Source organism: Bombina bombina, chromosome 6 (assembly GCF_027579735.1).
Source record: "Bombina bombina isolate aBomBom1 chromosome 6, aBomBom1.pri, whole genome shotgun sequence".
Lineage (NCBI taxonomy): Eukaryota > Metazoa > Chordata > Amphibia > Anura > Bombinatoridae > Bombina > Bombina bombina.
This window is the reverse complement of record NC_069504.1, coordinates 193,111,106-193,130,201: the sequence shown is the minus strand read 5'-3', so window position 1 is coordinate 193,130,201 and position 19,096 is coordinate 193,111,106. Positions and strand designations below refer to the sequence as shown.

General features: G+C 40.7%; 1 pseudogene; it reads left to right on the top strand.

The window, feature by feature from the left end:
* Nucleotides 1-10,999: 10,999 nt before the first annotated feature.
* Nucleotides 11,000-11,841, top strand: LOC128664362 (spindlin-Z-like; annotated as a pseudogene).
* Nucleotides 11,842-19,096: the final 7,255 nt, after the last annotated feature.

Genomic DNA, 19,096 nt, shown 5'->3' with positions numbered 1-19,096 from the left:
CCTTTAAAATAAAACCTAACCTGTCATACACTAAAACCTAACATTACACTAAAATTAAATTAACAAAATACATTTATCTAAATTACAAAAAATAATAAACACTAAATTGCACAAAATAAAAAAGAAATTATCAAATATTTAAACTAATTACACCTAATCTAATAGCCCTATCAAAATAAAAAAGACCCCCCCCCCCAAATAAAAAAAACCCTAGCCTACACTAAACTGCCAATGGCCTTTAAAAGGGCCTTTTGCGGGGCTTTCCCCAAAGAAATCAGCTTGTTTACCTGTAAAAAAAAAAAATACAAACAACCCCCAACAGTGAAATCCACCACCCACACAACCAACCCCCCCAAAAAAAACTACCTAAAAAACCTAAGCTCCACATTTGCCCTGAATAGGGCATTTGGATGGGCATTGCCCTTAAAGGGGCATTTAGCTCTTTTAAGTTGCCCAAAGTCCCTAATCTAAAAATAAAACCCACCCAATAAACCCTTAAAAAACCTAATACTAACCCCCAAAGATCCACTTACAGTTTTTGAAGACCAGACATCCATCCTCATCCAGCCGGGAGAAGTCTTTATCCAAGCGGCAAGAAGTCCTCAACGAAGCCGGGCGAAGTCTTCATCCAAGTGGCAAGAAGTCGTCCTCCAGGCGGGCAGAAGTCTTCATCCAGATGGCATCTTCTATCTTCATCCTTCCAATGCAGAGCAGCTCCGCCTTCAAGACATCCGGTGTGGAGCATCCTCTTCTTTAGCTTTTGAAGAATGAAGTTTCCTTTAAATTACATCATCCAAGATGCAGTCCCTTGAATTCCGATTGGCTGATAGAATTCTATCAGCCAATCAAAATTAAAGGGTAAAAAATCCTAGATTGAGCTTCAATCCTATTGGCTGATCCAATCAGCCAATAGGATTGAGCTTGCATTCTATTGGCTGATTGGAACATATATATAATACTATAATATGTTTATTATAGTGGCGGCGATGTCCGGAGCGGCAGATTAATAAGTTTATTTTAGTGTTTGCGATGCGGGAGGGCCTTGGTTTAGGGGTCAATAGGTAGTTTATAGGTGTTAGTGTACTTTGTAATACTTTAGTTATGAGTTTTATGTTACAGCTTTGTAATGTAAAATCCATAATTACTGACAGTACAGATCTTGTAGTTATAGGCTGTACCGCTCACTTTTTGGCCGGACAGGCAAACTCGTAATACTGGCGCTGTGGAAGTCCCATTGAAAAAGGACTTTTTAAAAAGTGCTGTAGTTACGTTGCGTGACAGCCAAAAAAGTGTGCGGTACAGCTGTACCTACAAGGTTCGTAATAGCAGCGGTAGTGAAAAAGCAGCGTTATGAGGCTTTTTCACTCATAACGCAAAACTCGGAATCTAGCCGTATGTGTATTATGAAAGTAATTTCAAATTCTGTAACTCAGATGACTTAATTATGTGCATAATGTGTTTATACATTTATGAGACTAAAACATACATTATTTATTGTACTGCTACCAATATACCATTAATTCAGTAAGATGCTCGATGCAAATAGGTTATACGCTATATTTTGCTTATATGATATTTATGACAATACTAATTGCTTGTTACATGCATAAATTAAATCTAGCTAATGTCCTCATTATACTAAAATGATTTTGAGCAGTATACTGTACTAAACATTTAGACCCTAAGGCCTGCAGCCCCATATCATACCCCTGGCTGCTGTTTACTCTGTGTATTGTGTAAGTGTTGCTCAAATAAAAGTGTGGGGCTTTTTGTGTATGATGAGGGAAAAGGAAGGAGCCTTTGGGTCAGGCTATCTTGCTAAATGGTAGCCACACAAAAATCTGACATAAGGCTCTTTAATGTATGCTGCAAATGGGAACAGCACCTCATTCCCTTGCCAGAAACCCAGCAACCAGTCCTTAAACACTTAGGGCTCCATGCACTATTGTGTTGGGGGACATGGTTCCCTACATCTCAGCAGCCAACATGCACTAATGAACAAGCATGGGCCCTAATTCATCTCTGCAATCTCAAAGATGAGGGAGAGGATACAAATCAGCAGTTGTATGGCTGCGTAGAACACAGTGCCCATAGTCTCCTAGTAAAATCCGAAAAGTATGTGTATGGACTTGTTAATATGTGTAAAGAATATTATTTACATAAAATATAGCATCTTTTTGTAAATGTATTGCTGTAAAATGTGAAGAGAGTTAAATACTTGGTAAAATCAAACATTTTTAATGTAAGTATTTCAAAAAGTCATGTTTATGAAAGCTCAATTTTTTCAATGTATAGTTTAAAAAACATATTATATTAAAAAGGATGTCTTCTGGGTGTTAATATAACAATCATTGTATTGTATTAAACCATTAAATTACAGCATAAAGTATATTTAAAGGGACAGTAAACAGATTGAGATGTTTATACAAAATGTTTAGTTATGAACAATGAAACAACTTTGCAATATATATTTATTATTTAACTGCCCCCTTTTCATGTAAATTATCTCTAAAAATTGAGCAATTTCTAATTCACAGAACACGAAAAGCATGAAAAGCGCCCTGCTGACCTCAACCCTGCTATATTTCTGTCCGTAACTGGCTTTGAGCTAGATTACATGTGGAGCGCAATAATTTGCACGAGAAGTGCAAATGTGATTGCGCGATTCAGGTATATTTTGTGCTCGACTCTGTATTACAAATGGAGTGGTGTTCATTTGCGCAAATAATTTGCACTTCCTATACATTCAATGGGCCCGTAGAGCACAAACGTGTGCTCGTATTACAGGTTGAAAGTAAATGCGATGGCTCAAACCCAATCGCATTTTACGCTCAAGATTTTTAAGCGACTTGAAAGTTTGCGCAAAGAGGCTCAGAAAAAATGTTGCACTAAAACAAAAATAAGGGTTTCCAACGACACTATCCCCCCCTTACATTATTAAGCCCTAAACCGCCACCTCCATTGCAAATAACTCCACTACACTATTAACCCCTAAACTGCCACCCCCCATTGCAATTTCTAATTCACAGAACACAAAAAGCATGAAAAGCGCCCTGCTGACCTCAACCCTGCTATATTTCTGTCCGTAACTGGCTTTGAGCTAGATTACAGGTGGAGCGCAATCATTTGCACGAGAAGTGCAAATGTGATTGCGAAATTCAGGTATATTTGTGCTCGACTCTGTATAACAAGTGGAGTGGTGTTTATTTGCACAAATAATTTGCACTCCCTATACATTAAATGGGCCGTAGAGCACAAACGTGTGCTCGTATTATAAGTTGAAAGTAAATGTGATGGCTCAAACCCAATCGCATTTTACGCTCAAGATTTTTAAGCGACTTGAAATTTTGCGCAAAGAGGCTCAGAAAAAAGTTGCACTAAAACAAATATAAGGGTTTCCAACGACACTATCCACCCCTTACACTATTAAGCCCTAAACCGCCACCCCCATTGCAAATAACTCCACTACTCTATTAACCCCTAAACTGCCACACCCCTATTGCAAATTTCCCCTTTACCCTATTAACTCCTAAACTGCCACACACCCCATCACAAGCTACTACCTAACCTTTTAACACCTGAATTGTCCCACACCCCTATTGGAAACTATCTCACTACACTATTAACACTTAAGCGCCACACCCCCATCACAAATTACCTCTAACCTATTAAACCCCTAAACCCTATTGCCAAATACTTACTAACGTTCTAATAGCTAACTCCTCAAGACCCTTAACCTTAGACCCCCTAAGTTAAATAAAAATATAAAACACTAGCATTATCAAAAACAAAAAATACATTACCAAAAAAACAAACATACAAACCAGTAAGTCTGATCCTAAAGCTAAAGTCCCCTTAAAACAAGCCTACCCCTAAAAAAAGCTTAAACTAATACTAATACCTACTATAAAAATTGCCCTGAAAAGCACATTTGTCAGGCAGTGTCCGCACGAACCGCCATTGAATTCAATAGGCAGGCGAACTTTAAAACCTACAAGGACTCTTTCTGGCCACAATAGTGATGGAAAAGTTGTTTCAAGGGTACTAACACCTGGACTGTCGTATGCTGGAGGGGGATCCCTGGCAAAACTCCCATGGAAAATTACATAGTTTATGCAGAGTCTGCTTTTAAGCCATAATGGGCCTAAATCAACTAACATTCCCAAAGTGGCTGTCTCAAAACATCCCGGACAGAAGATAGATTGATAGATAGGATAGATAGATATACATAGATTGATAGTTAGATAGAATCGATAGAAGAGAAATAGATAGATTTGTTAGATATATAATTACCCTAATAAAGTCTAATAATTAAACATGCGTTCTTGGACCCAACTAGCTTGTGTTAATTAGTACTTTTCTTAGCACTTTAATCCCTGTTCCCCCCCCCCCCCCTATCGGGGGTGTTCTATATGGCCTGCCTGATTACCCTGAAAAAATATAATAATAAGACATGCGGTCTGGTACCTATTTTAACTAGGTTGTGTTTTAAGTACTACCATTCTTAGCACTTTAATCTCTGTAACTCCCCCTATTTGGTGAGGTCTATACAGCCTGGATGATTACCCATACAAAATATAATAATAAGACATCTGCTCTTGGTCTGCGACCCATGGTAACTATGTTGTGTTAATTAGTAATGTCCTTCGCATTTTAATAGCTGTTACTCATACTCACCCTATCAGTGGAGGTCTATATGGCCTGCATGATTACCCTTACAAAATATAATAACCAAACATATGCTCTGGGACCCATGGTAAGTAGGTTGTGTTAAGTAGTACTGTTCTTTGCAGTTTAATACCTGTTACAACACCAAATGGTGGCAGGTCTATCTGGCCTTCATGATTAGCTGCACCCAAACCCAAAAAAAAGCTGAGTGGTCTTAGACTAACACCCATGGCTAACTCGGTTGTTTCAATTAGTACTATTCTTAGCACTTTCATCCCTGTTACGGGTGGTCTACATGGCCATCATGATTAACCAAACAAAATACTACAATCCAACCTTTGCTCAGTCTTCATAGGCCCTTCATTGGCTGTATTTTTATAGTACAGTTCTTATTATTTTTATAGCTTATACAACACCGAATGGTGGCAGCTCTATATGGCCTGCATGATTAGCCGCACCCAATACAAAAATAAATCCAAGCGGTCTTGGATTAACACCCATGGCTAACTCTGTTGTTTCAAGTAGTACTATTCTTAGCACTTTCATCTCATCATCCCTGTTACTTCCAGGACTCTCGGTGGTGGTCTACATGGCCATCATGATTAGCCTAACCAAATACTATAATCCAACCTTGGCTCAGTCTTCCTAAGGCCCTTCATTGGCTGTATTTTGGTAGTACTGTTCTTATTAGTTTAATAACTGATACGACACCGAATGGTGGCAGCTCTATATGGCCTGCATGAATAGCCGCACCCAAAGCCAAAAAAAAGCCAAGCGGTTTTGCACTAACACCCATGGCTTACTCTGTTGTTTCAAGTTCTACTATTCTTAGCTCTTTCATCTCATCCCTGTTACTTCCAGGACTCTCAGTGGTGGTGGTCTACATGGCCATCATGATTACCCTCACCAAAAATATAACAACAATACGTGCGTGCAGGGAACCATGGTAAGGTTACTTCCTTTCACAAAATCGAGTATAACAGTTGCAGGCAGAGGTTCTGATCCTGCATTATGGCTGCACCTCTCCCTAAAAGGGGCATGCGTTACAGAGTCTGTGGGCATGTATGCAAAGAGCTGGCCTGCCTAAAAAGAGGAGCAAGTCTGTACAGGTTGTTCTCCTTCAGCCATTTTATACGCTGTCCCACGGCCACGACCCTCAACAACCACAACAGAATGAAACACCACATATGCCATCCTTTTGAACAACAGAGTACAGGTATAGCATTGATTTTAGTTACACAGCGATATTTATTATGAACCGTGAAATTGAAAACAAAAACATGCTTGGACACCAAGTACAGTACAGGTCGTTCTCCTTCGGCCTTTTTAGAATAGTGTTCCGGACCCCCAACAAAAACAACAGCAGGAAAGAGGACATATGGCATCCTTTTGAACAATAGATGACAGGTAAGGCATAGATTTTACAAAGCCATAGATAATTTTTTGGCAACTGTGAAATAAAAAAAAACATTGATTGGACACCCAGAACACTTCTTTATCCTTCGGCCTTTTTTAAGAGGCTCCCGGAGCCTCAACTGAAACAACAGCATGAAAGAGGACATATGGCATTCTTGTGAACAATTGATTACAGTTAAGGCATTTATTTTATAATCCCAGAGATCATTTATATGACCCGGGAAATAGAAAAAAACATTGATTAGACACCCAGTACACTTATTTATCCTCAGGCCTTTTTAATAAGAGTGTCCCGGAGCCTCAACCGAAACAACAGCATGAAAGAGGAGATATGTCATCCTTTTGAATAATAGATTACAGGAAAGGCATTGATTTTAGAATCACAGAGATAATTTATATGACCCGGGAAATAGAAAAAATCATTGATTAGACACCCAGTACACTCATTTATTCTTAGGCCTTTTTAATAAGAGGGTCCCGGAGCCTCAACCGAAACAACAGCATGAAAGAGGAGATATGTCATCCTTTTGAATAATAGATTACAGGAAAGGCATTGATTTTAAAATCCCAGAGATCATTTATATGACCCGGGAAATAGAAAAAAACATTGATTAGACACTTAGTACACTTATTTATTCTTAGGCCTTTTTAATAAGAGGGTCCCGGAGCCTCAACCGAAACAACAGCATGAAAGAGGAGATATGTCATCCTTTTGAATAATAGATTACAGGAAAGGCATTGATTTTAGAATCCCAGAGATCATTTATATGACCCGTGAAATAGAAAAAAACATTGATTAGACACCCAGTACACTTATTTATCCTCAGCCCTTTTTAATAAGAGGGTCCCGGAGCCTCAACCGAAACAACAGCATGAAAGAGGAGATATGTCATCCTTTTGAATAATAGATTACAGGAAAGGCATTGATTTTAGAATCCCTGAGATCATTTATATGACCCGGGAAATAGAAAAAAACATTGATTAGACACCCAGTACACTCATTTATTCTTAGGCCTTTTTAATAAGAGGGTCCCGGAGCCTCAACCGAAACAACAGCATGAAAGAGGAGATATGTCATCCTTTTGAATAATAGATTACAGGAAAGGCATTGTTTTTAGAATCCCAGAGATTATTTATATGACCCGTGAAATAGAAAAAAACATTGATTAGGCACCCAGTACACTTATTTTTCCTCAGGCCTTTTTAATAAGAGGGTCCCGGAGCCTCAACCGAAACAACAGCATGAAAGAGGACATATGTCATCCTTTTGAATAATAGATTAGAAGACAGGCATTGATTTTAGAAACCCACAGATCATTATTTGCAAACGGGAAATGGAAAAAAAACATTGATTAGACACCCAGTACACTTATTTATCCTCAGGCCTTTTTAATAAGAGGGTCCCGGAGCCTCAACCGAAACAACAGCACGAAAGAGGAGATATGTCATCCTTTTGAATAATAGATTACAGGAAAGGCATTGATTTTAGAATCCCAGAGATCATTTATATGACCCGTGAAATAGAAAAAAACATTGATTAGACACCCAGTACACTTATTTATCCTCAGGCCTTTTTAATAAGAGGGTCCCGGAGCCTCAACCGAAACAACAGCATGAAAGAGGAGATATGTCATCCTTTTGAATAATAGATTACAGGAAAGGCATTGATTTTAGAATCCCTGAGATCATTTATATGACCCGAGAAATAGAAAAAAACATTGATTAGACACCCAGTACACTCATTTATTCTTAGGCCTTTTTAATAAGAGGGTCCCGGAGCCTCAACCAAAACAACAGCATGAAAGAGGAGATATGTCATCCTTTTGAATAATAGATTACAGGAAAGGCATTGTTTTTAGAATCCCAGAGATTATTTATATGACCCGGGAAATAGAAAAAAACATTGATTAGACACCCAGTACACTTATTTTTCCTCAGGCCTTTTTAATAAGAGGGTCCCGGAGCCTCAACCGAAACAACAGCATGAAAGAGGACATATGTCATCCTTTTGAATAATAGATTAGAAGACAGGCATTGGTTTTAGAAACCCACAGATCATTATTTGCAAACGGGAAATAGAAAAAAACATTGATTAGACACCCAGTACACTTATTTATCCTCAGGCCTTTTTAATAAGAGGGTCCCGGAGCCTCAACCGAAACAACAGCATGAAAGAGGAGATATGTCATCCTTTTGAATAATAGATTACAGGAAAGGCATTGTTTTTAGAATCCCAGAGATTATTTATATGACGCGGGAAATAGAAAAAAACATTGATTAGACACTCAGTACACTCATTTTTCCTCAGGCCTTTTTAATAAGAGGGTCCCGGAGCCTCAACCGAAACAACAGCATGAAAGAGGAGATATGTCATCCTTTTGAATAATAGATTACAGTAAAAGCATTGATTTTAGAATCCCAGATATCATTTATATGACCCGGGAAATAGAAAAAAACATTGATTAGACACCCAGTACACTCATTTATTCTTAGGCCTTTTTAATAAGAGGGTCCCGGAGCCTCAACCGAAACAACAGCATGAAAGAGGAGATATGTCATCCTTTTGAATAATAGATTACAGTAAAAGCATTGATTTTAGAATCCCAGATATCATTTATATGACCCGGGAAATAGAAAAAAACATTGATTAGACACCCAGTACACTTATTTATCCATAGGCCTTTTTAGCAGAGGCTCCAGGACCCTCAACAAAATCAAGAGCAGGGAGGTGGGCATAGGAGTACAATGTAGTGTGAAAATAATAATGTGAAGGGGAAGATTGCGGATTTGTGGCATTTTAATTTTGTTATCGTGGGAAGTACTTGCAATGACCTTGCTCTGGTGAATCCATATTGCAAATGTGTTTTTAAGGCACTGTTTGTCTATTTTTTGAATATCAGCATTTGGTAATTGAAGCTCAACTTAAGGCTGGTGAGAACCGACCTTTCTTCTGGCTGTTTGCAAATGTTGTGGCTCTGGACAAACATGTGAATAAGGGGCCATCAGCCATATTCTGCACGCAACCCCTTTGATGATTGTCAATAAACATGTGTCACCTGCAAGAAGAGCTTGTTACTTCTGTCTAAATCATCTTCCTGGTATGGACAGGCCACTGTTTCCCACAGCAAGTCCGAAGCTTGAACTACAAGATTTTCTTGAGTATGGTAGGAAACCAAAGTTTATTTAATTCTGTACTATCACCACAAAAGCTGAACTTCTTGAAGCAACGAAAATGCCAGCAATTTCATGTGCTTATGGATGACAAGGATGTCCTGTCCTGTGGTGCACAGAGATGGAGAGGATTTTGGGCCTCCCTGTACACTACCCAGATGTCTCAAACATCACCAGAAACACAAGACAGCGACTCTTATGAAGTTCCTGGAGTGTTCCGGTAGCCATCTCTTTGCGCCCCGAAAGGAATACTTTATCAGTGTTTTTGTATACATCCGACAACAGCTTCGGAGACTGTGGTGACGCACATGTTATTTACTGTTGTTCCAGCTGTGGCAATATCAATTGGCATTAAAAAGTTAAGATTTGTGGGGGGCGGAGCCTATAGCTGTTGCGGTAGGATGTGTGTTTGAGGAGCTCCAGGTCTTACAAGTTACTATGGAGTTAGTTTTCAACCTTAATTTAATTTTCTTTTTGGGATTCATAGTCACACTTTCTGGGGCTATCCAAGAGGAGCCTGGTAAAAGCACTAGTCACCCCTTATATCAACGGGTACGGAGACCTGTTTTTTGCCTTTCCAATATGGCGCCGGACACCCCTGAATGAAAAAAAAGGTAAGATTTGGACTAGTGACGCACATTTTATGCACGCTGTGGCAATTGCAATTTGCAATAAAAATAATCTGCTAACAATCTACGACCACACCTGACTCCTGAAGTCATGCTTCAGTTATTAACTCAAGTTAAATAATTTTTTTTTTTTTTTATTATGCTCAGCAGATTCAAAACATACCATTCTTCAATCTTCTATTCATATCACACGACATGTCAAAATGCTGCATGGAAAATGGCAGTGTGCAAAGTCATAATCTTAGTGAAGCTATAAGTGCATTACATTTTCTAAAATAAACAAAAATACCGAGAAAAAAAAAAAAAAAAAAGGAAAGAGGACATATGGCATCCTTTTGAACAATAGATTACATTTAAGGCATTGATTTGAGAAACCCAGAGATAATTTATTGCAACCGGGAAATCTAAAAAAAAAATGGATTAGACACCCAGTACACTTATTTAACCTTAGGCCTTATTAGCAGAGGCTCCAGGACCCTCAACAAAACCAGCAGCAGGAAAGAGGACATATGGCATCCTTTAGAAAAATAGATTTCTGGAAAGGCATTGATTTTAGAAACACAGAGATCATTAGTTGCAACCGTGCAATCTAAAAAAACATAGATTATACACCCAGTACACTTCTTTATCCTTAGGCCTTTTTAGCAGAGGCTCCAGGACCCTCCACAAAACCAGCAGCATGAAAGAGGACATATGGATCTGGCAGAGGAAATGTAGTGGGGGGAGGGGTTCCAAAGACGAAGGAAAACGAGGAACTGGAATGTGAGGGTATGGGCCGGGTCTGGAAGTTCGGCAGGAGAGCTTGAGGCGGGAGTTGCTGTTAGTGCTGCCGACAAAACCTATGACGGATAAGGCAGGCAGAAAAAAGGGAGGAGGTTAGGACACTAAAAAAAAAAAAATATATCATTGAGACAGAGTACTGCCACAAATCGCAAGGACTGGAGGGACTGTGTAGTAAACTGAATGTTACGTCTATGCAGCACTCTTCAGGTTGGAGTAGCCTGACATCGGAACCACTTGCTGTGGATTGAAACACAGAAATCTTGCTTGGACGGTGGACTAAAAGGACACAGTTTCTTTGTGTAGACTGGAACAAAAAAGGGTAATTGGAGGAATAGGATTTTTACCCTAGTTTGGCAGCTTTGCTGCCCTTTTATACACAGATGAATGAAGACCCCATTCGGAAAGGCAGCAGGTCAGAGAGCCAGAGGTGATGCAGCACATGCAGGTGTGTCTGCCAGTATGATGAAAAAAAGGACTTCTCACAAGAAGCATCGAAATAATGTTGGTCCAAGCAAACCAATTTCCCAGCCCACGGAGGAATATTGTAGGTTGCAGAATACAGCATGGTTGGAAAGAAGGTAGTGGCCCAATAACACAATGGAAAGGAACTGTATTGGATCAAGTGCCAGTCAACCCATCCCTTTATCTTATTAAATATGATGGATTTGATTGTGTCTATGGACTAGAACTCCACAAGGACGAGCGAGTGTCTGCTCTTGAAGTTCTTCCAGATAGAGTTGCTTCATCTCGAATTAGTGATGCTCACTTGGCAGACACAATGATTGGTAAAGCTGTTGAACACATGTTTGAAACAGAAGATGGTTCTAAGGATGAGTGGAGAGGAATGGTCTTAGCAAGAGCTCCCATAATGAAGACATGGTTTTATATAACCTACAAGAAGGACCCAGTTTTATATATGTATCAGCTATTAGATGACTACAAAGAAGGAGATCTCCTCATCATGCCAGACTCTAATGATTCCCCTCCAGCAGAAAGAGAACCAGGAGAAGTTGTGGACAGCCTTGTAGGAAAGCAAGTGGAGTATGCCAAAGAAGATGGCTCAAAAAGGACTGGCATGGTAATACACCAAGTGGAAGCCAAACCCTCTGTTTATTTCATAAAATTTGATGACGATTTCCATATTTATGTCTACGATTTGGTGAAGACATCGTAGATGTAATATTTGACTTATTGCCAAACAGGTGGATTTATTAAATGTAAAATATGTAGACAAACCTGTCCACTTCTGTCCAATTATGTGACGCTTCAGATTCCAGGCAAGCCAGCAACCCCTTAAATGAAGTAACGCAGTTTTGTTGCTAAGAACAAAAAAAAAAAAATGTCCTCATCAAAAGGAAAGAAAAACCACGTTCTGTGAATTACAACTCATTTTGCATAATGGAATTTATCCTTTAGAAGGAAACTGATCTAGTAGTGGTGAATTCAAACAAAAGCAGCATGGATGCATAGACAAACTGGGCGAATTCTGTAAATTTTCAAAGTGGGGGAAAAAAGGTTATAAAAATGTAATTGTTGTATTTTTTAAGCACTCATTCCTCATCAATACAAGTCCAGTTTGGTATATCTAACTACTTTAACATAGTTATCAGTATGTATTTCAATTAAAAGTATTTTTCCCAGTGTTACTTATGTCTTATAATGTGGGGAGTGTGGTGCTGCAGTTCAGTTATCCAGCTGCCCAGTGATGCAGGGTTTTGTTTTTTTCTTTGGTCCCTCTTGTTACAACTTTCTGATTCATAATATTTTGTTACTTTTTGTACCTGTTTTGTCAGAAATCTTGTTATAGTACAACAATTGACAACTTATTTCCATTTTTTTTATCCCATCCTAGTAAAAACGATTATTCAGCAAAAAAAAAAGAAGACATATGGCATCCTTTTGAAAATTAGATTACAGGAAAGGCATTGATTTTAGAAACACAGAGATCATTAATTGCAACCGTGAAATCTCAAAAAACATAGATTATACACCCAATACACTTCTTTATCCTTAGGCCTTTTTAGAAGAGGCTCCCGGAGCCTCAACAGAAACAACAGCATGAAAGAGGACATATGGCATCCTTGTGACTAATAGATTACAGGAAAGGCATTGATTTTAGAAACCCTGGGATAATTTGTTGCAACCGTGAAATCTAAAAAAGATTGATTAGACACCCAGTACACTTATTTATCCTTAGGTCTTTTTTTAGCAGAGGCTCCAGGGCCCTCCACAAAACCAGCAGCAGGAAAGAGGACATATGTCATCCTTTTGAAAATTAGATTACAGGAAAGGCATTGATTTTAGAAACACAGAGATCATTAGTTGCAACCGTGAAATCTAAAAAAAACATTGATTAGACACCCAGTACACTTATTTATCCTTAGGCCTTTTTAATAAGAGGCTCCCAGAGCCTCAACAGAAACAACAGCATGAAAGAGTACATATGGCATCCTTGTGAATAATAGATTACAGGAAAGGCATTGATTTTAGAAACCCGTGGATAATTTTTTGCAACCGTGAAATCTAAAAAACATAGATTAGACACCCAGTACACTTCTTTATCCTTAGGCCTTTTTAGCAGAGGCTCCAGGACCCTCACCAAAACCAGCAGCAGGAAAGAGGACATATGGCATACTTTTGTAAATTAGATTACAGGAAAGGCATTGATTTTAGAAACACAGAGATCATTTATATGACCCGGGAAATAGAAAAAACATTGATTGGACACACAGTACACTTCATTATCCTTAGGCCTTTTTATAAGAGGGTCCCGGAGCCTCAACAGAAACAACAGCATGAAAGAGGACATATGGCATCCTTTTGAAAAATAGATTACAGGAAAGGCATTGATTTTAGAAACACAGAGATAATTTGTTACAACCGGGAAATCTAAAAAAACATTGAATAGACACCGAGTACACTTATTTATCCTTAGGCCTTTTAGCAGAGGCTCCAGGACACTCAACAAAACCAGCAGAAGGAAAGAGGACATATGGCATCCTTTTGAAAAAAAGATTATAGGAAAGGCATTGATTTTAGAAACCCGGAGATAATTTGTTGCAACCGGGAATTTGAATAAAAAAAATGATTTGATGGACACCCAGTACAATTCTTTCTCCTTAGACCTTTTTATAAGAGGGTCCAGGACCCTCAAACAAAACACCAGCAGGAAAGAGGACATATGGCATCCTTTTGAAAAATAGATTACAGGAAAGGCATTGATTTTAGAAACCCAGAGCTAATTTGTTGAAAATGGAAATTTGAATCCAAAAAATGATTCGATGGACACCCAGTACACTTCTTTCTCCTTAGGACTTTTTATAAGAGGGTTCAGGACCCTCAAACAAAACACCAGCAGGAAAGAGGACATATGGCATCCTTTTGAACAATAGAGTACAGGAAAGGCATTGATTTTAGAAACCCAGGGATAATTTTTTGCAAATGGAAATTTCAATCGATGGACACCCAGTGCACTTCTTTCTCCTTAGGCCTTATAAGAGGATCCTGGACCCTCAAAAAAAACACCAGCAGGAAAGAGGACGTATGGCATCCTTTTGAACAATAGAGTACAGGTACAGTATTGATTTTACAAACCCAGAGATCATTTTGGTCAAATGTTAAATAGAAAAAAAAATGAGTGGACACCCAGTACACCTCTTTCTCCTTAGGCCTTTTTATAAGAGGGTCCAGGACCCTAAAAAAAAAACACCAGCAGAAAAGAGGACGTATGACATCCTTTAGAACAATAGAGTACAGGAAAGGCATTGATTTTACAAACCCAGAGATAATTTTGGTCAAATTTGAAATAGAAAAAAAAATTGAGTGGACACCCAGTACACCTCTTTCTCCTTAGGCATTTTTATAAGAGGGTCCAGGACCCTCAAACAAAATACCAGCAGGAAAGAGAACATATGGCATACTTTTGAACAATAGAGTATTGGTACAGCATTGATTTTAGAAACCCACAGATAATTGTTTGGAAAAGTGAAATAGCCCCAAAAACCATGCTTGGACTCCCACTCCAGGTCGTTCTCCTTCAGCTTTTTTATAAGAGGGTCCAGCACCCTCAACATAAACAACTACAGGAAACACCACCACATATGCCATCCTTTTGCACAAGTGAGTACAGGTATGGCATCCATTTTAGAAACCCAGAGATAATTGAGAGGAACCAGGAACATTTTTCAAAAAATTTGCTGGGGCACCCATTACAGGTCGTTCTCCTTCAGCCTTTTTATACCATGGGCCATGACCCGCAACAGCCACAACAGCATGAAACACCACATATGCCACCCTTTTGCACAATAGAGTACAGGTATGGCATAGATGGAACACAGAGATAATTTAGAGCAACCAAGAGACGGATAAAGATGCTTGGTCGGTCCTACTCTTTCAAATTTGTGTCATTTTGCTTTCAATTTAATGGTCCACCAGATATGAGTGGTGTGCTAAGTTGTACAATTCGTAACAGTTTAATCACTAGTGTTATGTGCCTTATTTTTTTTATTTGAGTTTTGTACCCACAGAGCTGCAGCAGAGGCCAGAAAAATTCGGAATGTACAAATGACTGAAAAAATGGGGTATTGTTGTAGCAACTGCTGTAGCAGCGGCAAGAAAAATTGATGTTTGTAAAACATTTATAAAGTGCCCTAAAAGCTTGTGGCTTGAACACTAGTTGTTGGCGGATAAGTCAAGCAAGTCCTCCGGCTTTATAAAAAAAAAAAAAGGCCAGCCTGTGTACCAGTTGTAACCCAAGCCAGCTCATCTCATCATCAGGCCTTTTTTATTCAAATGTATCGCATTGATTTTAGAAACCCAGGGATAATTTTTTGCAAATGGAAATTTCAATCGATGGACACCCAGTGCACTTCTTTCTCCTTAGGCCTTTTTATAAAAGGATCCTGGACCCTCAAAAAAAACACCAGCAGGAAAGAGGACGTATGGCATCCTTTTGAACAATAGAGTACAGGTACAGTATTGATTTTACAAACCCAGAGATCATTTTGGTCAAATGTTAAATAGAAAAAAAAAATGAGTGGACACCCAGTACACCTCTTTCTCCTTAGGCCTTTTTATAAGAGGGTCCTTGCCGCCATGGTCGTGGGAGGAGGAGGAGGATTAATTTCATATCTTCCCCTGTTACATTCCCGTGGTGCTGTGACATCACCCTTATACGCTGTGTAAAGCATAGTTTTTAATTTATTATGAAAATGCTCCATCCTTTCCGACTTGCGGGAATTTGGTAACATTTCAGGTACTTTATGCTTATACCGGGGGTCGAGGAGCGTGGACACCCAGTACAGGTCGTTCTCCTTCAGCTTTTTTATACGAGGGTCCCTCAACAGGCACGACAGCATGAAAGAACCCATTTGAACAAGGTTGGATGCTGAGCTAATCATGTCGCGTTCCTCCTCCTCACTGATCTCACTGATGGTATCTTCTTCCCCCCAGCCACGTACAACACCACGGGTACCAGAGAGGTGACAATAACGAGCACCCTGGGATGACTGTTGTGCTCGGTCTTCCTCCTCCTCCTCCTCAAAGCCACATTCCTCCTCTGACTCCTCTTCCTCACAATCCTCTTCCTGCGTTGCCGCAGGTCCAGCAAACGATGCTGATTCGGCTGTTTGCGGGGGTGATGGACACCACAACTCTCCCGCTTCCTCTTCACGCTCATCTACTGCCTGATCCAGCACTCTTTGCAGGGCACGCTCCAGGAAGAAAACAAATGGTATGATGTCGCTGATGGTGCCTTCGGTGCGACTGACAAGGTTTGTCACCTCCTCAAAAGGACGCATGAGCCTACAGGCATTGCGCATGAGCGTCCAGTAATTTGGAAAAAATATCCCCAGCTCCCCAGAGGCTGGCCTAGTACCCCGGCCATACAAATACTCATTAACAGCTTTTTCTTGTTGGAGCAGGCGGTCAAACATTAGGAGTGTTGAATTCCACCGTGTCGGGCTGTCGCAAATCAAGCGCCTCACTGGCAGGTTTTTTCGACGCTGGATATCGGACAAGTGCGCCATGGCCGTGTAGGAACGTCTGAAATGGCCACACACCTTCCTGGCCTGCTTCAGGACGTCCTGTAAGCCTGGGTACTTATGGACAAATCGTTGTACAATTAGATTACACACATGTGCCATGCACGGCACATGTGTCAACTTGCCCAATTTCAATGCCGCCACCAAATTACTTCCATTGTCAGAAACAACCTTGCCAATCTCCAGTTGGTGCGGAGTCAGCCACTGATCCACCTGTGCATTCAGGGCGGTCAGGAGTGCTGGTGCGGTGTGACTCTCCGCTTTCAGGCAAGTCAACCCCAAGACGGCGTGACACTGCCGTACCCGGGATGTAGCATAGTACCTGGGGAGCTGGGGGGGTGCCATAGATGTGGAGCAAGACGCAGAAGTTGAAGAGGACTCAGCCGAGGAAGAGGTTATGGAAGAGGATGGAGTAGGAGGAGTAGAGGAGGTAGCAGCAGGCCTGCCTGCAAGTCGTGGCGGTGTCACCAACTCTTCTGCAGAGCCACGCATTCCATGCTTGTCAGAAGTCAGCATTTTAACCCAATGTGCAGTGTAGGTGATATACCTGCCCTGACCATGCTTTGCAGACCAGCTATCCATGGTCATATGGACCCTTGCCCCAACGCTGTGTGCCAGACATGCCATAACTTCCTTTCAAACAACAGAGTACAGGTTTGGGATTGCGTTTTGTGAAAAGAAATTTCTGCCAGGTACCTTCCACTGCGGTGTCCCAATAGATACAAATTTTTGGAAAGCATCAGACTCCACCAGCTTGTATGGTAAAAGCTGGCGGGCTAAGAGTTCAGACAAGCCAGCTGTTAGACGCCGGGCAAGGGGGTGACTTTGAGAAATTGGCTTCTTACACTCAAACATGTCCTTGACAGACACCTGACTGTGGGCAGATGACCAGGAACTGCTATGTAAGAGAGACTGAGTGGAGGATGGTTGAGAGGGGGCAAGGAGGACAGCACTGGTTGACGTGGCTGAAGATGCTGGAGCAGGAGGAGGAGGGTGGCTTTCAGTTTCTGTGCTGCTTCTACTCATGTGTTCTTCCCATCGGCCTTTGTGATGGGAGACCATGTGCCTTTGCAAAGCAGTTGTACCTAGGTGGCTGTTGGACTTCCCACGACTCAGTTTCTTTTGGCACAGGTTGCAAATGGCATCGCTGTTGTCAGAGGCAGACACAAAAACAAAATGCCACACTGCTGAGCTCTGCGATGACGGTATTCTGGTGGTGGACACAGCATGCGTTGATGGGCATCGGCGTGCTGTCTGGCTGACCCCTGGTGATGATGCATGCTGTCTAAGTGTGCCACTAGCTCCTTGAGACGTCCTCCCCATGCTTCCAAATCGTCTCCTCCTCCTCCTCCTCTCCGTCTCCCCATCTGAACTTTCCCCCTCTTCTTCTTCTCTTCTAGCAGGCACCCACGTGACATCCACCGACACATCATCATCAACCGCTTCACTTGTATCTGAAACATCAAGAAAGGAAGCAGCAGCGGGTACAACATCATCATCATCACACCGTACCTCCATGTCGGTAATGCTGCCTGACTGAGACTGATCACTATTATCTACATCCTCTGTCAATGATGGTTGCGCATCACTCATTTCTTTCAAATGATGTGTCAATAACTCCTGTGACAGATCAAGTGAAGCGGCTGTGGTGCTAGTGTTGGTGGTGGCGACAGGCGGGGGAGTGGCACTGGTCACTTGAGACCTGCCCAAAGCACAGCTGGATGTAGATGGTGCGTCAAGGTTAGGAGGACTAGCAGCGGAAGCTGAAGAAGATTGGGTGTCCTGTGTTAGCCATTCAACTAGGTCCTCCTCAGAAGTTTTCGCGTCCCCCCTGGCACCCGGCATCTGAACAATGTGCATATTTGTAGGGTCTAAAGGAATCACAGCACCACGACCACGACCACGGAACCTGCGGGGTGGCCTGCCTCTGCCTGTCATTTTTTTTTAAATCGACACTAACAATACTATTACACCAATTGAGTGGTGGCACTGTGAAAGTGGGCACAGTATACGCTGTGATACTGACAACAACAAAAAAGACAGATGTTTTAAAAATAACAAATTGTTAATTTTTTTAAATATTACAAGTACTGTGACAACAAATATGATTGTTTGGCACTAGTTGGCAAATGGACCTGTCTGGCACACACGCTGAGAAAGGAAACTGCAATTCAATGGCACTAGGAGACTGAAGAATCACAGTCAAAACAGTTATGATTAACAAAAATTCCAATCCTGTGACAATAAATATGATTGGTGGATCTAATTGGTTAGTTGGGACTGGCACACAGGCAGGCAGGCAGGAGGAAAATGCAATTCAAGGGCACTAGTAGACTGCAGATTGACAGTCAAAACAGTGATGATTGACAAATTTTGCAATACTGTTAA